Genomic DNA, 19,324 nt, shown 5'->3' with positions numbered 1-19,324 from the left:
GACAACAAATGCCTTGCTATCCCTGAGGACTAAGTAGGAACGCCTAGGTGAAGTATGCGGAACACATCAGCACTTCACTGCTGTTACTATGTAGATATAGGTGTCACGGTGGTGCCTCCGGAATCGAACCTCAGAGGGTTCTACCTTCAACAAGGGTTTTTAAGAGAAGCAATGTATCTACATCATTTAAGCCATATTTTTGTGCTATCTACGTGACTGTTTTCTGATAGATAGTAACATTAACAATTATAACATCTATTAAACTTCATACCGTTTTATATTTTTATTGCACTTAAAAACCTGTTACATCCCTACATTTATTTTATTTTTATTAAAAACCAAATCAATCTGTAATCCTGGAAAGTTCCTGAATAAAACTGCAGAAATAATGTATGAAGCTTTTGGATTTGTGGGCACGTGCCGTTGGTAGGCACGTGAGGGTTTTTCTGAGGGTCATTTGTATAGTAATAAGGGTCTGTGGACTCTACACGTGATGGTTGATTACCTGTACCCTTATGACATGTGGGTTAATGTATGCGGCATCAGAATAAGAGTGGCATGTTATTTTCTTTAGTGGGTCACTTACAGACCCGTTTTAAAACACTGTAAAAGTAAATAAATCGATCATAGAAAAAAATACTTTTTTTTTGTAATGAAAGAAGCTTATTTTTTTTCAAGTTGAACAGGAATATAAATGGGGATCATATTTAAATCGAATATTTAAATCGAATCTGAAGGAACAAAATTAATTAAGGATTTTAAATTATATATTTTTTTGTTGTTTTGTTGTTGTTGTAACTTAGTTCTCAGGAGTATCTAGCGGCTTAGCTGTGGCCTACTACAACCTAATTCCATATGGAGTTGATTACAAATGTCAATGGGCGGCAGTAGCCACTTACCATCAGATGGACTGCATAATCGTTTGATACTTCAATATTGTAAAAAATAAACATCTTAAAGCATAGCTATAGTAGATTTAGCTATTTCCGTTATTTCTACTATGTTTTTTTTATAATGTAGCAGTAGCAGACGAGCATGCAATCCACCTGATGGTAAGTGGCTACTGCCGCCCATGGACATCTGTAATCAACCCCAGATAGGATAAGATATTCATCGGATAAGATAGAGATCGGCCACAGATACGCCGCTACCCCTGAGGACTAAGCTGGAACGCCGGAACCGGAACACAGTAGCGCCTGACACTGCTGTTATTAGGTAGAAAGGTGTGGCGGTGGTGCCGCCGGAGTCGAACCACAAAGGGTTCTACCACCTTCATGGTATTGTCGATTCCGAACTTTTCAAGCTAGTCAGATATTTAAGTGTAAGTTACCTAAGTATCCGACGAATTGATTCTTTGGGAGGTCAAAAACAACAACGCAGGTACCCACATGATCTAGTTACAACAAAATATGGTAAAATAAATATAATTCAACCTTTCGTAATTCTCGCGAAAATTTATTCGTACACAATCTTCAGATTTGTCAACATTAGACGTAGGGAGGTTATGGGTATAAATAAATAAATCAACACATATCAATCTTTTTATTGTAATTGTGTTGTGAAATAAGTGATCTTTTAACCATTTTCAGTTCCCACATAGAGCGCAATGCACCTTTCGTCGAATGGGGTCATGTTAGTTCGTAAACTGGACACTGCATTTAAGGGCGTTGAAGTGGCAATGGGCTGGCCACATCTGTCGAAGAGCCGATAATCGCTGGAGTAGACGGCTCTTGGAGTGGAGACCGCGTCTAGGCAAACGTAGTGTGGGACGCCCTCCTGCAAGGTGGCGCGACGATCTGTGCCGGGCGGCGGGAACTAGCTGGATGAGGAGAGCCGAAGATCGGGCTCAGTGGCGTGCCTTGGGAGAGGCCTATGTCCAGCAGTGGACTAACGTGGGCTGAAGATAGAAGATAGATAGATAGTTGGGAAAATGGTATTTTTGTGTGAAAGGAGTAGTAGTAAACGAGCCAGTGAAGAGGTTACTCCATGTATATTTCAGACAGCGAATTCCCAGACTACAAGGGTTACTCTTATATATAAAATTCTCGTGTCACAATGTTAGTTACCGTACTCCTTCGAAACGGCTTTACCGATGTTTACCAAATTTTATATGCATATTCAGTAGGTCTGAGAATCGGTTACTATCTATTTTTCATACCCCTAAGTGATAAAGGTAGTTCAGTCTTAACATTTTTTTTATTTATATGGCAACACGACGTTTTTAGCTAGTTACTTATAAATATTTAGCAAATTGCAAAGAAAAAGTTTGAGTTTGTTTTGATAGTGTTTTGGCTGCTTTAAATAGATTGTAAGTGTACATTCTAATTATGAATAGTTCTACCACCTCCAAATCCAAAAGACTACACTACTCTGTACGGTAAAACTGATAGATGCATTATTGATTAAAATGGATTTTCCGCGGCGAGAGTGGAAGCTCCAATGGTCCAGTCAACTGAAAAATCTGAAGGTGTCGCGAGCGTTGTCTCACCAGCGTTAAGCCCGATCGACGCACCGCACACAGAATGTTCTTTTGGAGATGTCGGAGATCATCTATGTAGTGTTGATTCCGGTCACCAGTTTTAGTGATCAAAAATCCCATACCACCATGTTTCACGTCTACGGCAGCGGGTACTTGGCGGAGGTTTCTCCTTGTTAACAAAAAGGGTAGTGTTACAGTCATATCACACTGATTCATGTAATTGGGCTCGAACACAAAACTGCGATGCGACGCGATGCGAATTCGCAACGCAGAAAATTGCGATGCGAATTGCTGCGATGCAATATCGTGCGGCGTAGCGTCTCTCAGGGTGACCAACAACAACAACCACTGTGCGATGCGAATCAATTCGCAAGTTCTTGCGATGCGTCGAGGGAGCTCGCAGATTTTTGCGATGCGACGTCGCATCGCAGTTTTGTGTACGAACCCATTATCATAAATTGCATGTTATTGATATGTCACTTTTGAATTTTACTATTTTTATATTCTTGGAATATTCAGTCTTGAAATGTCATCTGATTTTTGCAATATCTTTGGTAACGGAAGTGTGATAAATATATAATAGTACTAATACTAATGTACTAATAAAACTATAAATAGGTAAAGTTAAAAAGATTAGTTACTTTGATTGTTTGTTTGTTAGTAAGGGCTAATCTTCGGAAATACTGAACCGATCATGAAAATTCTTTCACAATCATAAAGCTACACTATTCAGGAGTGCTATATGCTATATTCTATTATGATTGAACAAAAACCAAGCGAATGTACTGCTAGTTAGAGGATAAAGATGTATTATTGTAAACTTTGATGATCATGGAAGAATATATTGTCTTTTTGGAATCCCGTTAAGCGTTCTAATAGTAGATAATCGGAAGGACATCAATATCTTAACATTATCTTCCATAGATTAGTAAAGATTACTCACTCCTAACAAGAAAATGTACCCAGTTTTGAGAATTGAAATAGTTGCGTAGAAAAGTTTTGCCACGTCTCCGTGCTAAAATGTCCCTAAAATATTTGAAGTAAATATTATTTACGTAAATTACGTAATTATTACGTAAATTAGTTATTTATTCGTAAATTTTCTCTAAAAATGTTATTATTTGTCTAGGATTCAAAAAAAGAGCTTACTAAAATAAGCCGTTTGTGGCTTCATTCAATTTCAAGGCGGCGAAGTATCTTTACTAATCTATGTTAGCTGCTTAATGCATGTCTGTATCACAATATGACGCAAACGATACAATATGAACCGTTATCTAACAGATTTCAAATGTAGTTGATTTCTAACGTCTTGCCGATTCCATAACAGATTAGATCCAGCTATTACACATTCGGACGGGCGTACGTGATGTCACTTGATTGACACCGGTCACCTCGGTACAGTATTTACATACACGCACCGAAAACAGATTATATATACGTACAATTCACTAAACTTGTAACCCTTTCTTAAGACAAACTCGACGGAATTTAAGGCATTTGAAGGTGGTAGAACCCTTTGTGGTTTGACTTGGGCGGCACCGCCACACCTATTTCTACCTAATAACAGCAGTTAAGCTGTGGTGTTTTCGGGTTGAAGGTTGTAGGAGGCGTACTTTTCCGAGGCGTCCCAACGTATTCCTCGGGGGTAGCGTATTTGTGGCTGTCTTTTTTTTATAATATAAGAGTAGCAGACGAGCATGCAGTCCACCTGATGGTAAGTGGCTACTGCCGCCCATGGACATCTGTAATAAACCCCAGATAGGATTAGATATTCCTACCTGAGGTCGGCCACAGATGCGCCGCTACCCCTGAGGACTAAGCTGGAATGCCTCGGAAAAGTCTTTCTCCCTAACCACACCCTTCAAACCGGAACACAGCAGCGCCTAACACTGCAGTTATTAGGTAGAAATAGGTGTGGCGATGGTGCCGAAGGAGTCGAACCACAAAGGGTTCTACCACCTTCAAACCGTCTTTAGGTAGGAATGTAATCCTATTTGGGGTTGGTTACAGATGTCCAAGGGCGGCAGTAGCTTGTAAGCAATATATATTTTTTATGCCAAAAATAGAATAAAAACACTGTCAACCGTTCAGATATTTTTAATACAGAAAAAAAAATATTACTGATAATCATACAAAATTATGATACAGCATAGACTTCTTCAACTTAGTAGTGAACTATTCAAAGCCACCATTTAAATACATTTAAAATTAGATTTTCAGACGAAAAGATTTCATAATTATTCATTACCTACCAACCGAATTTAAGATAATATAAACAGAATTATTCATGCAACGAAATCTGAAAGACAAATCAAATTTGGCTTTAAATTTCCGACTTAGATTAGATTAGAAATTAAAATAGCTAGTTATCCAATAAGGTCTATTTAAATAAGGGATAGTGGGAATTTTGGAATAGTTTATGAATCAAACGTAAGACAAATAAATCGTTTTTGGAAATTATGATTCGTTTTAGCATGTGAATTGTTGTGAAATTAATTAATTATTCATACAACGATTTAAGCTGGTTACGGGGGGTAGTGTTTCTGGACCGCATGTACCTACGTTGATATATGGCACAACTCAAAAGTCATTTTTCTGTTTAAGTACTGTGGTTTTAACTACTTATAATTGTATTGATCGTTGTTTTAATTCTCATCTAAATAAAATATTTCAAAACAAAAACATTGTTTAATTTTAAACTGGCTCTCTTGGAAAATTACCTTTTTTACTTGTGACATTCTTACAAAGAAGCGATATGTATGTATGTATGTAAGTATGTATGTATCTCTCATTATATGGCACCTCGTAGAGCTCGAATTGTTGCCGGATTTTAACATATGATGTATTGTGACGTTGGATTCGTTTAAATTTTTAAGTGACATAGGCCAGGTTATTTCCCGTTTTCGTTACATATTTTTGCAGCAGTTGGGGTTTTTATGTTTTTATAACAATTACTATTTTAAGTTATTTCCTTTAAGGATGAAAGAGTTAGGTTAGGTTAGGTTAGATTTCATTCCTTATCTCACATCTATTACGTAAATCATATTGGTGACCCATTTATATCCCACTGTTGGGCTGAGATGTAGATCTTGTAAAAGTTTTTTTTTTTTTAAGCTATTGCATAGCTTTTATCGCGGGCTTTGAGCGCGGCGACCGAATCGAGAAATTCCGTAACGAAAATTAATAACACCTTTGTTGGATATCAAGTCTCCAGGCAACCGAGTTGTTGACTGTCAATAGAAAAATATGGATATAATTGAATAAAGTATTATTTTACATTCCTTATTATTTTATTTGATAACCTTAATTCGTCAACTTGAACACAGATGGCAGTAATACACATTTTTTTATAATCCGTGCGGAAATCTTATAATTGCGTGAAGTATATTTTATATTCCCATTATAAAATTCAAAATGATATTACCACATTATCCAAATAATATGTTTTATCAACATAAGCTATGTTGAATTCTGGATTAATAAAATAACGTAAAAGAGTGTAATTTTTAAACGTACAATTACAACTGACAGACTTGACAGTACACAATCAAAACGCCATTATGAGTTATGGTACAAATAATTTGTGTACAAAGTGTTTTAAATATGAATAAACAAAGTGCATTTATTAATGAAGAAAGTCACGAAAAAATAGTGAAAGAAAATGAGTTAGAACTCTATATACATTCATTGTATTATTATTATCACAAACGCAGTATTATTTTTTTGTTTTGTTAATTAATATATAATACTGCTATAAAGATGACCAAAATTTTTGATATTAAAATAAGCGATATTAAAAGTAGCCCTCTTTTATATATATACCTACACACACACACATATAGTTTAAATTCTCAATATGTATGTATATATTTATATGTGTAAATAGTGGATAAAGATGTATTAATGTAAATGTTGATGATTATGGAAGAATATATTGTATTTCTGGAATTCCTTCTGAGCGTTTTCAAAGCATAAAAAATGCTATGCAATAGCTTTACCGCGGCAGTCTCCGAGTGCCACACGTATTTTTTTTTATAATATAAGAGTAGCTTACGAGCATGCAGTCCACCTGATGGTAAGTGGCTACTGCCGCCCATGGACATCTGTAATCAACCCCAGATACGATTAGATATTCCTACCTGAGGTCGGCCACAGATGCGCCGCTACCCCTAAGGACTAAGCTGGAACGCCTCGGAAAAGTCTGTCTCCCTTACCACACCCTTCAAACCGGAACACAGCAGCGCCTAACACTGCTGTTATTAGGTAGAAATAGGTGTGGCGGTGGTGCCGCCGGAGTCGAACCACAAAGGGTTCTACCACCTTCAGAAGTTTTAGCGTTTGTTATAGCGGCCGTAGTAATATATACTCTTACTCATATTAAGTGTGTTTTTTTACGGTTCAAGAGATAGTCCTGTGACATACGGACCGACGGCGGAGACTTAGTATTAGGGTCGTATTAGCCTTTCCAAAACGCAAAAATGACAAATGTTTAACAATATTCAAATGATTAATTGATATTTGTTTTGAAATATTTACAACAAACAGTTAAAACATCATTTATTATTCTACATTAACTTCTAGGAGTTAGAGCATCATTAATATTTCGAAAACGATGATAACATTTGTAAACCTCATTGTGCACTCCATTCAAAGTTTAATCCTATTGTGCTTAGTCAATAACGTGTGCGTTTTGAAGCAGCCTGCGTTTTGTGCGGAAAGACAAGGTGCAAAAAATGTATGGACATGAATGACCATGTCACCATGATTATACAGGATGTTAGAATATGAAAAATAGATACAATAATAATATAATTTGTGAGATCTAATGTAGTACTTAATGGTAGTAGTTCACTTATTGGCATTTGAATTAAGTGATTGTTGAATGTGAATATAGAAGTGGCATACGAGCATGCAGTATATCTAACGGTAATTACTCCACATGAGACCATGAGCATCTGTAATCAACGCTAAATAAAAGTTGACTTCTACCTTAGGTCGGCGAAAGGCCCCTCACTCTCCTGAGGACTAAGTTGGAACGCCTGGGCTAAGGTCTCACTTACTTCAACTTTCAAACCAGAACATAGCAGCGCTGCTTTCACACTGCTGTTATAAGACAAAATAGCCATCAGCCTTCCGAGTTGAACCAGAGAGAATTGTACCTACAAATGATTTAATAATTTAATGTTTTTTTTGGTTCAGGTTACATATATAATACAAATCAGTCCGCGACACGCTCTACCCGACACGGTGTCCAGACTGGGAGTGACATGCCAGATCAACTGACATCTAACTAGATGTCGCCTGATACTACCACCGCCCGCCTCACAAATACTGTGCTAATGTTTAGTATATAATTATGAGTGTACTTACTTCTTAAACAGCACAGTAAAACAAAAATATCGTTTTAGTTTTTTTTCGTTATAACATCACCCTGTGTACAGTTTTGTGTGGCAAGGCGGTGGAAGGTAGACAAAGGTGCGCTGGACAATACCGGACAAGAGATTATAATTCGCAAATCGACACGCCGCGAAGTAAGGCTGATGGAAAGTACCGTCAGAATATCAATAAAAATATTAATACATTAGTGCTGTACGAAAATCTAATGTTTTAACGATACTGAACAATTTTAAATACTTTTGTAGTTTGTTGACATTGTTTTAATCGTTAATAAGTTATGATCGTCTTTTTTCTTTTTATATAATAAATTAAAATTAAAAAAAAAAACAACAATTACATGGAAAAATACAGGTGTGTTTAATTATTTATTTTTTTATTTGAAATTGTAAAAAATGAGAGATGTTTATACATAGTTATTGGATTGAGAATGTATGTTTATAAAATATAAGTAATTTACGACAGGATAAGAAAACTTTCTCAAAGTTTTAGTAGGCACAAAATAATTAAAAATAAAGCTTTCTAATTTATAATTTAATAATATTTACTTTTTATGTATATAAAAATAAAAAACTTATTATTATACATATTAATTGTAATAAAATATTTAATACCAAGTTAAACTCTTTCGTGTCATACCCAAGAATGCATCCGTCAAGCCTCAAATATGGTCAAGCGTCGTCACAAAAAACATAGGATTAGCGACAACCCATTCTGTACTCTCCAGTTGTCATGAACATGTTTTTTTGACCATATTTCAACCAAAATTAGCTATGAATAAGTGGGCACGTAGCCGAGAAGGGATGGGGTGTTTGCTGTTTAATTTATCGATAGCTTGATTTGCTCTGGACTGAAGCAAGCAATGTAATCAAAGAAAAATAAAATAAAGTGTTGAAAGAGTTCTTTTATTCAAAATAGGTTCTTTACAGAGCACTTTTTGAATGTAAATACAACTACTAGCACTTCACAAGGTGCTTATGGAGAAGAAGCGGCGAAAGAAACTCCATGATGATAAGCCAAATTTTGTTTTTTTTTTTAATCTTGTATTACAAGAAAGTTTTTTCATATGAGTTTATGTGTACAGAAATCGGTGTGATGATAGTACGCTCGTAGCAGTCAAGTCTAACAAAATTGAATATTGTATTAACCACTATATATTTCATAAATCGCATACATATCTTAATACATTACAATTTATATTACAACTGTAGTTATTTAATTATACTATTAATTTTACGTATATTTAGGGTAGATAAAGGTATATATCTCGTTAAAGTAATTTGCAATACGTTTATTAATTGTTATTAAATAACCTGTTGATCTACTTACCTATTCTGTGTTGCTAATGAGTGGTTGGCGTTGTTCCTAAACTCCTGATTTCCAGCGGCTGGGTAACCGACGGTAATCTGTTCAATTGTAGGTTATACTTTATTATTCGCGCATAGCATGTTCCTGCATCCTTCCTTACGCTTCGGCACCTTAAAAATTAAACTACATATAATACAAGGTTAAATTAAATACTCTAATAGAACGTAGATAACAGATATACTAACTTTTCGTTTAACATACTCGTTCTTACACGTAATCGTTATTTTCTTAATATTAGTTCACTTTTGTAACACAAAACGGCACTTATTGAGCATCACAATGTTTATAGTAGGTTAATATAAAATTAATAAAAAAAATAGGGTAGAAGAATTTTTTCTTTTTTTCTCCCGTTTACAACACTTGGCACGATGTATACTGCACAGCCTTCCGAGCAACGTTCGCATACGGTCCGGGCTGAAAATCAGTTGCCGAGATCCAATCTCGGTTTTTTTCTGAGCTCCGGAACCTTTTTCACAGACTTTAGCTGCAACACTCGATTATGTATTTTGTTTGTTTTTATTTTTTAATTTACTTTATTATTTTCAGTTTTTTTTTTTATATTTTGTGTAATTTATTTCTTAAGAAAATTTAGTCAATAAGTTCATAATTAAGTTTGTGTTTCCATATGTGTATTTTTGGATTTCATTGTTTATTGTGTGTTATAATTTGTTGTTGTTGCTTAAGTTCTTGAAATAAATAATCTATCTATCTATCTATCTATCTATCTATTACTGTTGTGCATACTGATTTTGGGTAAAAATATACCGATTTTGGTAGGCAACTCTACCGATTTCGTTTCGTTTCGTTCGAGAACACTGCCGGGCAGAGATATTATGCGTTAAACTCCTCATGAAGGTCGAAGCAAGTGATAATTGATTTCTAATACGCACATATCCTTGAAAATTTAAATGTACAACCTGGGATCTTCCGACTGCAGGCCGAAATTCAAACACAAGTTATCTCGACTGCTCGCTCGCTCAACTTCATAAAATATCGATACCGCACATCACTAGTCACGGCATATGAAATAAAGGTGGTTACTTCCCGAGTGACCACCGGGTATCGCCTGGGCAAATGTACAACAATTGCATTATGATGGATTGCCAATATGCTGCGGATCATGTCGTACGCCGACGATGACGGATTTATTGTATGGAAGAATGTTTTTTTAATACTTGAAATATAATAAAATTTATTACACTCATTCAAAAATTTATTTAGATAAATATTTTTAGCTCTATTATTTGGAACTTTTAAAAAGTTTAAGGTCAGTGATTTCAGTCAAGTTTAAATTCGGCGATATTTGGAATCATACAATTTAAAATTTCAAATGATGTAGTTTGGTAAATACTGATTGCTTTAACGGTGGATATAATCATCTTGAGAAAATCTATATATCTGCGAGTATCTGCTGTATATTCTGGCATATTATCTTACTCGTACTTAAAAATCGGTCTTTTCATTTGGGCTGTAGGCATGCTAAAAAGAATGAGATAAACTTCATCTTCACCCCATTACTGTCCCACTGCTGGGCACGGGTCTCCTCTCAGAATGAGAAGGATTAGGCCATAGTCCACCACGCTGGCCAAGTGCGTATTGGTAGACTTCACATACCTTTAAGATTTTTTTTTATAAATCTCTCATGTGTGCAGGTTTCCTCACGATGTTTTCCTTCACCGTTTAAGCAAGTGATAATTAATTTCTAATACGCACATAAATTTAAAAACCAGAGGTGCGTGCCTGGGATTTGAACCTCAGACCCCTCGATCGAGAGGCCGCGTTCCTTAACCACTAGGCTATCACTGCTTTTTTTTTGAGATAAACTTACATACATACATATCTAGTTATCTATATATATGTATTTTTTTTATAATATAGGAGTAGCAGACGAACATGCAGTCCACCTGATGGTAAGTGCCGCCCATGGACATGGATGCGCTGCTACTCCTGAGGACTAAGCTGGAACGCCTCGGAAGTCTCCCTTGCCACACCCTTCAAAACGGAACACAGCAGCGCCTAACACTGCTTTTATTAAGTAGAAATAGGTGCGGCGGTGGTGCCGCCGGAGTCGAACCACAAAGGGTTCAACCACCTTCTAATGCGCATACATGTACATTGCACATACATGCGCTCAAAAATATTATCCTTAGCAGTTGGATAAAAATATTAAAGGTATTAATTTAATTTTTAACGGCCTTTACAAATCCAATTAGGTATATACGCAGTAATAATTCGTCTCATGTTAAAATTAAAGTGCTATTAACTTTAATTTTATTTTAATTTTAAATTTATGTTCGACTAACGATAAAATCTTTTAATACCAAAGCCGTCTCCATACACAACTCCCCGATATGTCCAATTGACCACGGCTAGTCAGCACGCGTTAACATACGTCGCGGTTCACACTACACGGCAATAGTTACCCTGTCTGTATATTTACAAGGTATTTACTAGACCAAGCCTGGTAAAGTTTAACGCTACACACTCGTGTTAAGCGCTCGTTTATTGTGTTTGATCTTTCATGAGCACTTTATAATATTTTATGGGTTTTTGTATAAGTTGATATTTGCTTCCGCCCGCGACTTCGTGTGGACTTTAGGTTAGGTTAGGTTTTCATGAGCATCTTTATAATATTTTATGGGTTTTGTATACGTTGATATTTGCTTCCGCCCGCGACTTCGTGTGGACTTTAGGTTAGGTTAGGTTAGGTTAGGTTTTCATGAGCATCTTTATAATATTTTATGGGTTTTTGTATAAGTGGTATTTCCTTCCGCCCGCGACTTCGTGTGGACTTTAGGTTAGGTTAGGTTAGGTTAGGTTTTCATGAGCATCTTTATAATATTTTATTGGTTTTTGTATAAGTTGGTATTTGCCTCCGCCCGCGACTTGGACTTTAGGTTGAGTTCAGTAGTTGTATGTATTTGGACATAATCATTAAGGTAGTGGTGAGAGCAGTGATAGCCTAGTGCTTTATCAACACGGCTTCTTAATCAAGGGGTCCGAGATTCAAATCCCGGACACGCACCTCTGATTTTTCAAAGTTATGTGCGTATTAAAAATAAATATCACTCGCTTAAAAAACGGTGAAGGAAAACATCGTGAGGAAACCTGCATACCTGAGAAATCTTAAGTCTACCAATTCGCACTTGGCCAGCGGGGTGGACTATGGAGAAATTCTTCTCATTCTGAGAGGAGACCCGTACCGTAGGTTGTTGATGACTCATGTATGCAATAACATTTATATGTTTAAAGTGAATAAGTATAAGCTCGACTTGAAGGGCACTACCGTTCCCTGCAGATATGAGCAGCGTTTGCTTAGTAGAATTAACTTCGTCCCTCTACTTTCAGAGTCCAGCGTTCGAAGCCCAACTACGTGCTTAGGTTTATTAAAATCATGCGGTTTTAAAAATTAAAAATTGACTTGTTTTAAAACGTCATATGAAAATCCACATGCCTAATATATATCTTCACACTTGACCAGCGTGGTGGACAATGACCCTACCTCCAGTTTCGAAAAATAATCCAAACAGCAAGAAAGATATAATGAAAGTAAGAACAATAAATTCTCTTAAAACAGGAAACTGTATGAGCGTCAGTCATTCGCGAATCTATTGTTTTAATTATCATTTGTTTACACGGAATAGAATGATACATACTACTTGCCGCACACTGAGCGAAAATTTACAGAAGCCTGCAAAATTATTCCCCTAACATTAAAATGTTTGGACATTCATTTATGCCTTTCACGCTGTAAAATCTTATATATAAAATTTTCGTGTCACAATGTTAGTTACCGTACTCCTCCGAAACGGCTTTACCGATTTTCACCAAATGTTATATGCATATTCAGTAGCTCTGAGAATCGGCTACTATCTATATTTTATACCCCTAAGTGATAAGGGTTGTTCACTCTTAACATTTTTTATTTATATGGCAACACAATTTCAGTCATGAGTCAGCTAGTATACTCTAAAGATAAATTTGGTTACACCAATGCAGTGCTACAAATATGGTAGAACTTTTCATAGTTACTCCGAAGACACTACCACTACATCTACTTCTAGACTTCTCACTTATACTAGTAGACGTGATAGGCGCGGCTGTATTCTTGTTTTCTAGGGTGATGTAAGATACATGGTATATCCTTCTTAAAATACAGAAGTAGCACGCAAGCATACAGTCCGCTGGTAGATAGCTACTGCCGCCCATGGACGTCTGTAATCAACAGATAAGATTAAAGTCACTTGAGGTCGGCCACAGAGGTCAAATATTCATGGGCGGCAGTAGCCACTTACGATGAAGACAATAGCATACTTCATGAAGCTCCACAAGTTGAAAATGCCACCCAGATATTTTGAACGCATTGATCGCGACCATTTAACGATAAAATTGCAAGACTTCGAAATCTCCTAATTCATGGTCGGTAGCGCAAATATGGTAACACTTAGGACCTTATTGCATTCACTTTTTTCTTTTTTTAATCTTTCTTGGGTGGCGGTTATAGGGTTACCATGCGTCCAAGTTGAGTAAGACATTATGGTAGGGCTGGATATTTTATGATATTTAAAGCTGGTTGTGCATACCTGAGAAATCCTAAAAAAAGAGCAGCTGGCCAGCGCGGTGGACTATGGCCTAATCCTTCCCATTCTGAAAAGAGACGTGCCCAGCAGTGGCAGTAATTTGTTGATGATGATGATAATGATTAATAAGAAAGCTGGTAGAATTATTCTTCTTGATTACATTCCACAAATATTGTCGCCGCAGCAAAGTATTAGCCTAATAATAGTAGTCTGCAACTCTGCTATGCTCTGGCTGGATGGGGTATTCATTTGTACTGTAGATTACGACTTAGTCATCAGACAGATATTTTCATTAACATTTACACTTTACCAGGGAGACATATGTCTCCTTGCTACCTCTAAATACTAAGTCGGTAAGTATCGAAGGCTTTCCAACTTAGTTTTTAGAGGGAGCAAGGCATCTGTGATCGACTAGTCATATCCGAAATTGACTTCTATTTACAATATCTTACCATCAAAAGCTATGTAGTACATGCTATGCGACCTCCCATTATAAAAAATATATAAAGCATATCCCATGTCCACTAATCATCAGGTGGATTGCACGCAAACTAGCATCTTCATTTTCATACAAAAATGGTCTTGCAATATATAGGACTGAGTCTGATTTTTAATTTGAGTGTGGTAACCCTCAACTTACTTCAAGTGGCAAGAAGTTTATTTAAAGGATTACGCAGATTACCGAAAACATTTAACATTCGAGTAGCTTTGTCGAAAGTGTTTTGTTAAGAACTTACTTATCCCAATCCGGTTTGGAGATCCTAATCTACCCAATTGTCGCAATTTAAGGCACAATAATTACATAATGTGGAGGATTATGTGACGAGATGAAGCAAATTTGTGTTCAATAGACTAAAATGGTTTGGTTAAAGGAGTAATGGAATATTGTTAAGGAGTTATGGTTTTTACATGAAGTTTTTTTATAATAGTTGTCTCAAACGATGTCATGGTTAAGATGGGAATTTTGATCTGGTTAGAAATAAAACGATTTGATGATTATTTTAATGAAACACACAAATAATGAATTAAATAAGTAAATAGTAATACTTATTAAGTATATTTGTGATGAACGACTAACATGAAAATAAGTAGATACAATGTTTAAATCTTTCCTCTTAAGTTACACGAAATAAGTCTAAGGAATTAAGGCTATTTTAGAATGTCTCATGTTCTTGTTTTCGTACTCTATATTATGTACTTTATTTAGATCAGGTACATTTAAATCAACACTTTAAAATGACAGTCATTTCAACGAAATCACAAACACTTACAACAAGTTTAAACAAGTTTTCATAGGATAAGTATAACCAAAAAAAATGTCACCCAAAAGCTGCACTTAAGCATTAAAAAAAATCGGACAATTATTGAATGAGCATCGGACATAGGGACAAAAAATCAAAAGGACAGCGGCGCTAAGGTAGAACCCTTTGTGGTTCGACTCTGGCACGCCCGCCACACCTACATATTTCTGCCTAATAACAACAATGTTAAGGGCTGCTGTGTTCTGCTTTGCAGTGTGTAAAGGGAGACATACTTTTCCGAGGCGTTCAAACTTAGTACTCAGGTTATTTCTACCTAATAACAGCAGTGTAAGCGTTGCTTTGTTCTGGTTTGTAGGGTGTGGTAAGGGAGACGTACTTTTTCGAAACGTTCAAACTTAGTCCTCAGGTTATTTCTACCTAATAACAGCAGTGTAAGCGCTGCTGTGTTCTGGTTTGAAGGGTGTGGTAAGGGAGACATACTTATCTGAGGCGATCAAACTTAGTACTCAGGTATTTTTCTACCTAATAACGGCAGTGTTAAGCGCTGCTGTGTTCTTGTTTCAAGGGTGTGTTAAGGGAGACAAAGTTATCCAAGGCATGACAACTTTGTCATCAGGAGTAGCAATACATCTTATCTTATCTGGAGTTGATTACAGATGTCCACGGGTGGTACTTACCATCAGATAGACTGCATGTGCGTTCTCTACTTCCATATCACATATATACTGTTAGACACATCACTACTGTTAAGGACCAGCACTAGCTGTCATGTAGACAAGCAGTTTTCGGCGCACTTTTCGATGGAAAAACAAGATAGAAGATCTGCAAGTTCGGTGTACGTATTGAATTTAAAAAATAGTTTTTGCAAAGTTATCTATTAATACGGTCAAATTGAGAAACCTCCTCTTTTTTTGAAGTCGGTTACAAACTTGTAGAACACATGTTAACTCTTCGCCTGTGTGATTTTGCCCAGATATATTTGAATGAGAATCATTGTGTTCTAATTTGAAGGGTGTGGTAAGGGAGACAAATTTATCAGAGACTTTTAAAGTCCTCAGAGGTAGCATCGCATCCATGATCGACTTCAGGTCTCTAATCTTATGTGGAGTTGATTACAGATGTCCATTGGCAACAGTAGCCGTACGATCAGATGAACTGGACGCTCGTTTGCTACTGTCATATCAAAAAAAACTTGTAGACGTATGGTCAACCCTTCGCTTCGATTTTGCCCAGAAACATTTGAATGAGAAGCATTGTGCGTGTGTAACGCACAGGAAGTTATCGAGTTCAATTGTCCACGGCTGAATGGGCATTCTCTATTCGTATTAACATAAGAAAGTGGGTACGGCATACCATTATTATGTTTTACATCTTACTTATGCGTTCATCCGTCTTGCGACAAATTGTTAACAATGGTATGATTGATGATATCTGCTTTTGTTTTTGGATTTGCGGTGGCTTGCGCGAGCCAAAATCTGTCTGTCATATAATTGTCGTAAGCAGTACTGTGTGTTTTCTAATATTTTCCGTGTAAGTATGCTCATTATAAATAATCATTTTATTTGATATTTTTTGAGAAAAGGAGGAATATGAAAGGTTTAAAGGTAGTACCAGTATGGTTCGGCCAGTGAGATACTATCGCCATACATGTGTCTAGATTAAAACAGTTCTGTCTTCGGTGGAAGGTGTGGATGTCGGCTGACATAGACAATATGGAGCGACCATGTACATCTTAGTAGTTGGGAAGAGCAACGGATCGAATGGATTTTTTTTTAAGGTGGTAGAAGCCTTTGTGGTTCGACTCCGGCGCACCACTACTGTGTTCTGGTTAGAAGGGTATGGGAAGGAATACATTATTTTCCTAGGCGTTCCAGCTTAGTCCTCAGGGGTAGCATCGCAACTGTGGCAGACCTCAGGGAGGAATATCTAATCCTATCTGGGATTCATTACAGATGTAATGAACTCCATGCATGCTCGTCTTCTACTCCTATATTATAAAAAAATCTGTAATTGACTACAGGTAAAATAGCTGTTTATTATGGAGTGGTTAATGTTAACCAATGATTACTTACCATCAGATGGATTGTATGCTACTCCAATCTTATAAAAACCAACAATACATCACTTTCAAGAACCTTAGAATTTCCTGGAAGCAAACTGAGATGAATTCGGCGTAACCTTAAGCACAGGTCATCGGCACACTTACTGACTACTGACTCACAAACAGACACCATGCTAATGTGGCTCTTTATTATGTAAATTAACAAAATCGAATTTCCTACACCGAACTGTGTCAGCCACAAAAGAGTTGTGTGACCAGCAGTTAGCTTCAAGAATGGGGTCATGAGGATTCGAAGTTGCGAATTGGTTGAGGTCATTGTCTCTGAGTGACGCATTGTCGTTGAACTACTGTCACATGATGGGTTGTTATGTGTGTACGTGAAAGGTATTTTAGAGCAAATTAAATTAAAACTACTTTTTTTATAATATAGGAGTAGCAGACGAGCATGCAATCCACTTCTGTAATCAACCCCAGATAGGATTAGATATTCCTACTTGAGGTTGGCTACAGATGCGCTGCTACCCTTGAGTACTAAGGTGGAACGTCACGGTAACCTTTCTTACCACATCCTTTAAACCAGAACACAGCAGCGCTTGAAACTACTGTTAATAGGCAGAAATAGGTGTGGCGGTGGTGCCGCCGGAGTTGAACCACAAAGGGTTCTACCACCTAAACCACCACCTGTCTCTATATAGATTGAAAAACACAGAAGGTACAAGAGATAGCATGTTATGTTTATGGTATCCAGTTCGTATTTTTTTATTATTTACTAAAAATAGCGACAAAGCCGTCGACTTAAGCTAGTCTATTCAAACCATCAATAGATTCATAGTCCTATTTCTGTGCCCATTATGTTGTTTGGTTTCGTTTTGGTTTTCGCGACGTTATGATAATTCGTCTACTTCCTAAACGAATGTTCAATCAATATTGGAATAGAAAAAATAGAATGCGTATCAAATGTGTCACCATTTATCGCAACCTTTTCTAAATTTCTCATTTATTTGTCACTGACTTATCGGAAAAATAATTAAATTATAAAAATATACTTCACGTTATCATTGGAACCTTATTAAAGACCTTGTAGGCGGTTTAAAAATATCTACGGTGATGATTAACCTACAGCTTCCTTTATTAATCATATCAAGCCTCAGAGCAGCGCCCTTCAAGTCTATTTAAATGTGTAACTACACAGGAAGTGGTTATCTCTCTAATAACTACAATCTAATGTAAATGTACTTAATAAACATCGACATTGTGTATGAAAGTAGCGATATCTGGTGTAGTTGAAATGTGAAAATACTATTTACAAGTATAACTGGTGCAGTAATAAGCATTTCCGATCGCCGCAGTATAGCGTAATTAGGAGATACATACTGTATTAGATAGCGGCTAGCGTAGGCTGCGTACACACGTGGAAACAATTTTTAATTAAAATTAAGGTGTGTGCGGCCGACCTAATGGTAAGTTCATTCAAATTAATTCCAAATTACTTTATTATTATCACTTGCTAAACGGTGAAGGAAAACATCGTGAGGAAACCTGCATACCTGAGAGATTTATAAAAAAAAAATCTCAAAGATATGTGAAGTCTACCAATACGCACTTGGCCAGCGCGGTGGACTATGGCCTAATCCTTCTCATTATGAGAGGAGACCCGTGCCCAGCAGTGGGACAGTAATGGGTTGATGATGATGATACATGTCATTTAGGATATTGTCTGTAACCTATGACTGTTCCATTGCTGGCAGTGGCGTAGGGTGGTACGACTGGCAAAATAACACGGGCCCTTGGCTTGACAGAACCCCCGCCCAGAGAGACAGCGAGCACAAAAGATGAAAATTACTTAGGGCCTCATGCAATGAATTTGCCATCTCCTGTACTGTAATTATGCCACTGATTGCTGGGTACGTATCTCCTCTTAAATCGAGAAGTGTTTAGGCCAGTCTACTGTGGCCAAGTGCGAGCTGGTAGACTTCAACAGTGCTGGGTTGATGACGAATTATTAGGCCTAGAATTGGGGAACTCTAAAGTTATCGTGATTGAGTGCGTAACCACAAAAGGTTCTTCAAAATCAACGGTGGTACAGAGGTGTTTTGTCTTTATCTATGACCACATAATGAGCCACATCTTTACTACATATATACATAGATGAGTATAGATATCTCATCGCCTTGTAATT

The 19,324-nt window shown here is 36.7% G+C and overlaps 1 long non-coding RNA gene across 1 annotated transcript; it reads left to right on the top strand.

Annotated features, from left to right (window-relative positions):
• The first annotated feature begins 9,029 nt into the window (after positions 1–9,029).
• LOC140744933 (uncharacterized) lies at positions 9,030–9,963 on the top strand. Its single transcript, XR_012102603.1, has 2 exons — positions 9,030–9,080; positions 9,132–9,963. It is a non-coding gene; the product is annotated as an uncharacterized LOC140744933 (long non-coding RNA).
• Positions 9,964–19,324: the final 9,361 nt, after the last annotated feature.

This window comes from Epargyreus clarus, unplaced genomic scaffold (assembly GCF_041222505.1).
Source record: "Epargyreus clarus isolate Ecla_fem2 unplaced genomic scaffold, WU_Ecla_fem_2.2 ptg000002l, whole genome shotgun sequence".
NCBI lineage: Eukaryota > Metazoa > Arthropoda > Insecta > Lepidoptera > Hesperiidae > Epargyreus > Epargyreus clarus.
The sequence above is the reverse complement of the archived record's forward strand: the minus strand, read 5'-3'. Positions and strand labels throughout refer to the sequence as shown.